At 48.7% G+C, this 9,578-nt stretch overlaps 1 protein-coding gene across 3 annotated transcripts in view; it reads right to left on the reverse strand.

Annotated features, from left to right (window-relative positions):
* Rph3al (rabphilin 3A-like (without C2 domains)) overlaps window positions 1–9,578 on the reverse strand; it is a 151,531-nt gene that overhangs the window by 141,351 nt on the left and 602 nt on the right. The window lies entirely within an intron of this gene.

The following is a 9,578-nucleotide window of genomic DNA, read 5'->3' on the forward strand; positions in this document are numbered from 1 at the left end:
TTTTTTGCAACAGGGTTTCACTATGCAGTTCAGGCTGGCCTTGAACTCACTATGTAGCCCAGGCTGGCTTTGAACTCATGGCAATCTTCCTGCCTCAGCTTCCTGAGTACCAGAATTACAGGTGTGCACCACCACACCCAGCTCTGAGCAACCTTCTTAAACCCTACCAATGATGGTGAACCTTTTGGAGACCGAGCGCCCACACTACAACCCAAAACCCACCTATTTATTACGAAGTGCCAACACGGCAGTTAAACCTGAATACTGAGGATTTCATTTAGAAAAAACAACTCATACATTAACATCTTTTGTCTTAAAAGAAGAACACAATAAAATGCGTGCCATAGGTTCACCACCACAGCTAGGTTATTGTTATTTTCCAGCTCAGCATCTCTTTGCTGATGTGAATGTTCTAGTTTTGTGCTTAATGATGTCAGATTTACTAAATAAAAATACAGCATGTCTGTGGGGATATGTTTAAACTAAAAATTTCTTTGCTTTTTAAATCTGTCATTCAAATACCATGTCGGGGAGGGGGTGGGAAGGGCGACTAGGCCCTTCCCTATTGCCTTCCTTAGCCAGCCTGAATGAGACAGCCTAAATAAATTCTTCAAAAAAAGAAAGAAAAGAGAGCCATAAAACTTTACTGGGTGCTATAAGAGGAGAGGCATTTGAAAAGAAGACATCAGTGAATAGGGAATGGGCCATACTCCTGGATAGGAAAACTCAATATATTTATTATTGTATAAATTTAATACAATTCCAAATGAGATTTTAATGACATTTGTAGAAAATGCAATAAAATGATTGTAAGTTTCATACAGAAGCGTGAATACATAAGCAAGCACAACCAAGGAAATTTGGAAAATGAATTTGCATGGCCAGGCATTAAGACACAGGAAGTCCTAATAAAAATGTGATAGTAGAGGAAAAAGACTAATTTAAAAAAAAAGGTAGAAAGTCTAGAAATTGCCGGGCGTGGTGGTGCACGCCTGTAATCCCAGCACTCGGGAGGCTGAGGCAGGATGATCATTATGAGTTCAAGGCCAGCCTGGGCTACAAAGTGAGCTCAAGGCCAGCCTGAACTGCATAGCGAGACCCTGTCTCAAAACGACAAAAAAAAGAAAAAAAAAGAAAGTCTAGAAATTAACACGTTTGTACACTCCACTGAGGCTGACATTTCAGGTCAGTCTGGGAACAGGAAGGCTCCCCAAAGATCTAGTAGCCCCGGTTACTGGACTTGTAAGGCTGAGGGCTGGGGGAAAAAGGGCTCTAACATTTTGCCTTTTGTACCTCCTGGATTGTGAGCATGCCTGTATAGGTTCAACATTCCTAGTCCAAAAATCCACACTCCAAAATACTCTAAACTCCAAAACTTTTTGAGCACCAACATGACAACATGCAAGCAGAAAAATTCCAAACCATGACACTTGTTTCATGCACAAAATTACTCACAATATTATTCAGAACTACTGAAGGCTGTGCGTATAATGTAGTATATAAAACATAAGCTTCACATTTAAACTTGGGCCCCAACCCAAGATATTTCATTACGTATATACAAACATTCCCAAATTCAAAACACTTTTGGCCCCAAGAATGTTGATAATGGCTACTCAATCCAGAATATATATTTAAAAAGTAAAACACAGTTAGTGAGGAAGAAAGTGAACAGAAAGAACTGATCCACAGGTCACAAAGTCCTAAGATCAGGGTCTTCCCTCACAACATAAACCAAAATCAATTCTGACTAGGTAGAAGTGAACCTAGAGAGTGGGGAATGGAAAGGCTAAAACTCAGAAAGACTCAGAAGAAAATCCAGTTGAATATTTATCTGACCTCAGGCTGGGAAAGCGCTTTCAAACCCAAAAGCAAAGGAAACAATCATAAAATGAAAGGCTAGCTCGATTTAATCACGGGTATTGGTCAGCTGCACCCGCAGACACTGATTTCTCACAGTTACAGGAGAGGCTAGAAGTCCAAGATCCGGGAGGCAGCTGATTGGGTCCCCAGCGAGGGCTCTCTGCCTGGCTGGCAGACTGCCACCTTCTTCCTGCGTCCTCACATGACCTTTCCTTGGTGCATGACAGGTAGAGGAAGACAGTTCTCTGCTATCTCTTCTTATAAGGACACTAATCCTATCAGACCTAGGTCCTAACTTTATGACCTCTTTTAACCCTAATTACTTCCTTATTCCAAATTCACCCACACTAGGGGTTAGGATTTCAATTTATTAAGTTGCCCAGGCTGGGCAATCCTCCTGCCTCGGCCTCCCACAGTCCTAGGATACAAGTGTGTACCACCATGTCCAACTATAATTTTTTAAAAAGAGCATTATTTTGAGTAACTATTATATCACAGCCAAGCAACATCTGAGCCAGACAGCCAGGTGTGCAGTCTTTAGAAGGAGCATTGGTGGGCCAGCCAGAGCCCAGCCCAGGAAGCTCAGATACACTGCACATATAGCAGTCTGGGTGCATGACCCGTGTGACCCCACAACTCTGCAAGGAACTGCAGAAGACGCCCAGAGGAAGAGCGCACAACAAGAATCCTGAACCTGTGAAAATCTTGCTCTGTGGGAAAGGGAAGTGTTATTTAAGATGGCTTTAAAGGGAAAGATAAAGAGGCAAATTTCAGCTCAAACAGGAAAGACCTGCTGCCTCCCAAAGGTGCCCTGAAAGCCCAAAGGTTGTGCCATGCGCTGTGACTCAGAAATGGGTGGAGGGGAGAATTCTTGTATCAGCAAGGGGTTTATAATAGACATTATTTTTTAATTACAAAAGTATTTTTCCTTTTAAGAATTTAAAACAGAATTGTACCGACAAAATGAATAAATTCTGTGGGATTAAATTATATCTTGAGCCATGTGTGGTGGTGCATGCCTATAATCTCAACACTTGAGAGGCTGAGGCAGGAGGATTGCTGCAAGTTTGAGGACAGCCTGGTCTACAAAGTGAGTTCAAGGCCAGCCTGAGCTGCATAGTAAAACTCTATCTCAATCAAACAAACAAATTATATCTCAAGCCCTGGAGTTGTAGCTCAGTAGTAGAGAACATACCTTGCATACAAAGCCGTGGGTTCAATCCCCTGCACTGAAAAAAAATTACACTTTATTTATTTATTTATTTAAAAATTTTTTTGGGTACTGGGAATCAAACTCAGGACCTTGCACCTGCCAGGCAGGCGCTTATGCCACTGAGCTATATCCCCAGCCCCCAAAATTATACTTTAATAAAATTATTTTTAAAACTTGATCACAGAGAAGACTAAACATCTCTTTGATCTTCACACACACATATAATCTTACTTCTTTTTCTTCTTTCTCCTGTAAATAACAGATATTTTTTGTTTCCTAATACTGGGGATTGAACCTTTGCATTGAGCTATTACGTCTTTAGCTCACTTGTTTTTTTTTTTTTAAATTCTGAGACAGTTTTGCTAAATTGCTAAATTGCTAAATTCCCCAGGCTGGGCTCAAATTGATGATAGTCCTGCCTCAGTCTCCCAGAGTGCTGGGTTACAGGTGTGCACCATGGCTCTTTGAGATCGTCCCATATTTGTTTTTGCGGTACTAAGAACTGAACCCAGCCAGGCATGGTGGCGCTCACCTGTAGTCCCAGCACTCAGGAGTCTGAGGCGGGATGACTGCCCTGAGTTCGAGGCCAGCCTGGGCTACATAGTAAGTTCACGGCCAATCTGAACTACATAGCGAGACTCTCTCTCAAAAAATAAACAAAAAAAGAACTGAACCCAGGGCCTTTACACTGAGCTACATTACCAGGCCTTTTGCATGTATGCATGTTATATATGTTGGTATTCAGGGAGAACCATGTGCATCCATTTTTTTTCTTTTTCTCATTGCTGAGAATGGAACTCAGGGCCTCTCGCCTGCTAGGCAAGCACTCTTCCACTGAGCTACATCCCCAGCACATGTAGACACTTCTGCAAAGAATATCACATGACATTTATCACTGCAACTTGCTATCTTCACCTTCACCTTTTAAAAATTTTTTTGTCTTTTTGAGACAGAGTCTCACTATGCAGTTCAGGCTGGCCTTAAGCTCACTTTGTATCCCAGGCTGGTCTCGAACTCGCAATGATCCTCCTGCCTCAGCCTCCTGAGAGCTGGGATTACAGGCGTGTGCCACCACGCCCGGCCTTACCTTACAATCTTAAGAGATTCATCCACGTTGTTATAGAAAGATTTATTTTCAAAGTTGCATAGTATTCCAAAGTATGAAAATATACCACCACCGCATATACCACCACACCACCAGCAGACACCACTGAGGATTGCACAAAGGCTGCTCCAAAACAGGTGCCATAGTCCTCTCTCCCTTCCTTCTTCTGCTTCCTTCCTCCCTTCCTTCCTCCCCTCCTTTTTAGTGCTGAGGGTTGAACTAGAGCCTCACACATACTAAGCACAACTCTACCACTGAGCTACACCTCTAGTTTGTGCTAGCTTCTTTAGGGTGGCTGCTGAGATTAGAATCACTATGTGTAAGGAGGCCCTTGAACAGGCCCTTCTAAACTGCACCCATTGTGATGCTCCCTTCCCAGCCTCAGATCCCATGAATTTAAAGATCTGAGCCCTATGAGACTGGTCCTAGGCGGCTTCTTCCGTGCCTTGGTTTTGTCCCCCCGTTCTTCCTTACTATTCACATCACCGTCCAATAATGAGACGGGCTCCCACTCTCCTCATTACTGACAGGGTTCAAAGCACAGGCCAATTGGCCTCCTGGTCACCCACCCTGGCTTCTGATGGAGGGGACTCTTGAACCAGGAAGGAGACCTTTCTAACTGCAAGGTGCTACAGCTCTATCTTCAGTCAGAGGGTACACGTCAGTGAGTGGGGGCCGGGTGAAGTAGCAAAGGGGAAGCTTAGCAAGCCCTGGGATCAACTGCTTGGCTAGGCCAGGCCCAAAGACGATACCCACCAACGTGTAGGTGATGCAGGGGCACAGCTGCGTGAGTCAGGCAGGGCGAGATACCAACGACCGTGTACTCTCCTCCTCAGGCTGAGCCACCACCAAGTTCATGCCAGCGCCCACAGTGGTCACAGCAAGAGGCAGCTGATTAATGGTCCGTGGTATATAAGAAGTGCTTTTACATAAGGTGCCAGCCATGGAACTATGCGCTTACATAAGGTGCTCCAGTATTTTTAGCAGCATATAACTGCCGTGTGAATGGAGGAGCCGCTCCTGCAGCAAATGCCGCGACTCTACAGGCTGGCGCTGTCCTTGAAACGCTGGTGTTCTGCAGGCAGCTCGCTGCTGTGGAAGGGCTGAGGATGACCGTGCAGGGCTGCAGCACCCCCCAGATTCTGCAGTACCTACAAGCTGACCTGACTTCCCACGACCAGTAGAAGGCAATGCATATCCCTCACTCAATCCCAGAGTATCCAGGGAGCAAGACCAGGGCAGCTTCAGGGACAGGGTCCACGCCAAGCAGCCACCTGCTAGCTAAGCAAGCTCCCCCTATAGCCAGAGAGTGGGAGGTAGTGGAAGAAAAGAGAGCTCACCCTGGCTCCATTCTCACATCCCCAAGCCACCCCTCCAGAACCTGCTCATCCTAACTCTTGCGTCCATCAGGAGAAACCCAAGGATCCTGCACAGGGAGGCCAAAGGGAATGGGGCATCTGTATTCACATCCTGGTTTTAGGCTCACTGCTGCCTTTCTCTCCTGCTTGGGTACATCTTATTGAAGAATAACATTAAGAGGGTACACATCCACACTGATGAACTCGGGGCTGGGGCTTAGCTCACTGGTATGAAAAAAAGCATTTAAAAAAAAAGCATTTAAAAGTGCCTTCCTGGACAGAAATGACCCAATGACCTACCTTGCCTGGTAGGCATGGGGCCCTGAGCCTGATCACGCCCCCAACACACACACACACACACACACACACACACACACACACACACACACACGATGAATTCTGTTGTCCGCACTCACCCTAAAATATGTGTCCATTCTACTGCTGATGGGCACCGGTGATTTCCAGTTTTTGCTACTGTGAACATTCCAGTACATGTATTCGCACTGCAGCACTGTACCCGTCATAAGACTTTAAAATGTCAAAAACTACTGATTGAGCCTCAAATCATGGGAAAGTGTGATTCTATCCTGTCCTTGCTATGTGACAAACAATCTGTCCGCCTATCAGTGTCCTTCCCAGTAAAATAGGAATGACAGCGGTACTTGTAACTTCACTCAGCTGAAGAGTAAATAAGGGAAGAGGCTCTGTACACTGTGAGCATTCAGTCAATGTCACTAGCTACAATCACCAGCAAAGGAACTTTTTTTCTTAACTTCCCCAAGGCACCCAGCTCTGGGTTGCCTTGCTGGGATGTCTGTGAGCAAGGCCCTCAGAAGAGGGTACAACAAAGAGTTCACCCCCACCTGGAGCAGGGCTGCACCAACAAGCCACACACGCACACACACACACACACACCATTCCCTGTCCCTCCTTCTCTCCAGCATCCAAATGGCTGGCCTGGCAGCTGCAGTACTGTCCTTGTATCCACAGGGCACCGGGAATCACTCAAAATGTGACCTAAACCAGGGTTATTGTTGCAGGGTCACCATTAATGGTATCAGCAGCCTGGTAACAACGTGCTGGGGCATTGACAGTAGCCAGATGTCACTGCCTGGAGAACAAAAATGTTTCAATGTCTGCAGAAAGAGAGTGCAGAGGAGTGTTTTATTTACTTTTGTTTTGTTGTTGTTGTTTTTCTGAGGTGACAGAAACAGAAAAAGCTCCTCGAAGCTTACAGTGCAGAGACCCAAGGGACCAGGGCCTCACACTACTGGTTGCCAAGGTAACGGGATTTCACAGCAGGAGCTCATTTTCATAGACAGTGACCTGCAGGAGGACATCTCCTAAATAAACTTAGTTGAAGGTGTTTCAGTATAAGAGGGTGATTAGTTTTATTTACCAAAAAAAAAGCATTTAAAAGTGCCTTCCTGGACAGAAATGACCCAATGACCCTTGCAAGGCTTTCTCTTTATTCCACAGTGCTTAAAGCTGGACTGGAAAATAGCCTGTTTCCAAGGCCTCTGGAGCCGGCGGATGTCACAGCCTCCCCGAGTCACTTATCCCACCATTAACCATCTGTCTATGACAGAGTCCTTTCCTCAAGTCCAGTGGAGCCCCAAGCAACCAGTAAGCGAGGTCACCAGCATGTCCTGTACATTCGGCCAGATGCCGAGGGGACACAGAAGATGTAGGACATACCTGCTTCTTGAACAAACAGCAAATCACAGGACGTCCCTAAAAACAGCCTTGGGCAGCGGACTCAAAGTCCAGCCTCAGCTTTGCCCACCTACAAGCTGCTTGGCTGGGGCAGGTTCCTGACCCGCTCTTGACTCTGCATCCTCAGGGGGAGAATGAGGACAATAATCCTGATGCCCACCTCTCCAGGTATTGTAAGGATGATACAAAACAAGACAGCGCCTGGACTGCTCAGCTCGATACCCAGTGCAGGACACAGAACAACCCACTCAATAAACAGCTGCTGTGGTTAAGAGCCAGAAAAGCATGTCTCATACTCCTGATAGGGGAAGCTAACAGCAGAAAACAAAGTATTAAATTATGTTGTGCAACCTGTAACCAATCCATCAAGGAGCCTGGCAGGAGTAGCTGGATTAGAATCTGCAAGAGTGCAACAGTCTTGGAGGGAGAGGGAATTTGAACTGGACTCAAGGATGATGGACGGGAGGCAGTGCTCTTGGAAGTTTGGGATGGGAAAACCTTTACTGGTCCACAGGGTGTCCAGTCCTGTGGAATCCGGGAGAGAGGAAACAGCCTTGTAGCAGGGACAGCTGCAAATCACCAGACAGCTATAGGACAGTGGGGGTTCAAAGGCACAGGGCCAGGAAATGGGTCCAGATGCATTGAGGGTGGGGCCCAGCTTTGCTGGGAAACAGCGCCTGAGCCAAGTGGGACAGGGCAGGGCCAAGTGGGCAACCGGGACAGGGAGGTAAGAAGGTGCAGGACTGGAACCTGGCATGACAGTGAAGCTTCCTGACCAAGAGCTTCGCGCGCAGGGGAGAAGCCGAGCTTTGCAAAGGAAGAAATCCAAAGCCTCTAGAGATTTCTCAGGGGAGGGGCTCTGTGACAAAGTAAAGGGGATGTTTCAGAGGTGACATGAAGACTGCGGCATGGGGTTGGCAGCAGTGAGACCAGCTAAGAACCTGCTCTCTGGTCTAAGCTGTTCCGTGCCCAAAAGAGCTGCTCACAAAGGGTAGGGGAGAAGAAGGCACTGCAGAGACAAGTGTGCCGCCCTGTGCGGCAGCAGGAGGGAACCCGCTGCTGCGAAGTAAGGGAAAGCTGCCTGGGAGGAGGGACCCACACGTGGACATGCCGAGTCTGTGGTGACCCTGCGACCTCCCAAGAAAGCGTGACAGACAGGACAAGGTGGGACCAGGCTAGGCACAGCAGACGGGTGTTCCCAGTGGACTCCTGGAGAGTCTCACCAGACACACACCTATGACCTGGGAAACCTGTCCAGGCAGAGGGACAGCTCAGACGAGGAGGGGGACAATGGAGAAGGAAGAGCAAGGCCAGGAGAGCGCTGTGCTCAGAAATGTCAGCAGAGTCTCCTGGGAGGACAGGGCACCCAGAGGTGGGCTTCCCAGGGCCTGGAGGTCGGAGGGTCCAAAGAAGAGCCGGGCCTGGGAACTAGAGACTCTCGGGAAGGCGGTCAGGCAGCTTCAGCAAAGTGGCCGCCGGGCATCGGGCTGCAGAAGATTAGGAGAGGAGCAAAGGAGGCAGCAGGTGCAGAGCACCTGTCAGGAAATGACAGTGAGAGAAAAGAGGAAGCCAACCTCATGGCTCAGACGCGGGATTTTCTTCCTTTTTTTCAGATGGGAGGCCAAATGGATGTCGGGGGCAGGGAGGTGGAGATGCCTGGAGACCCGGGGAGGCGCAGTCTCTCCAGGGGAGGGGGCAGTAGAACTGGGCCCGTCAGCGTTCTCTCACCAGGGTCTCAGGGAACACCCCTCTCACCCCACTGCCCTAGACTGCGGGAAGGATCAAAGGTTCTTTGCTCCACAGATGGAGCTGACATTGATCATTCACCTGGATCCCCTTTGCTCTGATCTCATTAGGACAGGTCTCCACCTTCAGCCTCACACCCTCTCCCTGGGGTGTGACACAGAGGTCGCTCTGCTCTCCCAGGGCTAGACGGGGCTAGAGCCGGCACAGTACTCTCTGCAGTCCAGGAAGAAGGCTTCCGCACCACAGGGAGCCCAAGGCCACCCCCGTAAGCAGAGAGGGGCCCCGGACAGTCTGCAGCTTATCCCCAAACTCTACCCGGCCGCTGCGAGGGAGCAGAAACAAACCCCGGGCGGGGCTGTCCGGCTGAAAGAGGCGGGCAGCGTGCACCGGGGACCCTGTCTCCCCAGCTCCCACACCCCCAGGTGCCGACGCGCCATGGAGATTCTGCTCCTGCCCCCCGACCAGGGGCGAAAGGCAGGCACCAGGCCATTCGCTTGGAGCTCGGGATCCCCAGCCCCGGCCTGGCCAGGCGCAGAGGGGGGGCGGCCCACGCCGCGACCCCGAGCCCCCCACCCCC

This window comes from Chinchilla lanigera, unplaced genomic scaffold, assembly GCF_000276665.1.
Source record: "Chinchilla lanigera isolate Chin_1 unplaced genomic scaffold, ChiLan1.0 scaffold00080, whole genome shotgun sequence".
In the NCBI taxonomy this organism is placed as follows: Eukaryota; Metazoa; Chordata; class Mammalia; order Rodentia; family Chinchillidae; genus Chinchilla; species Chinchilla lanigera.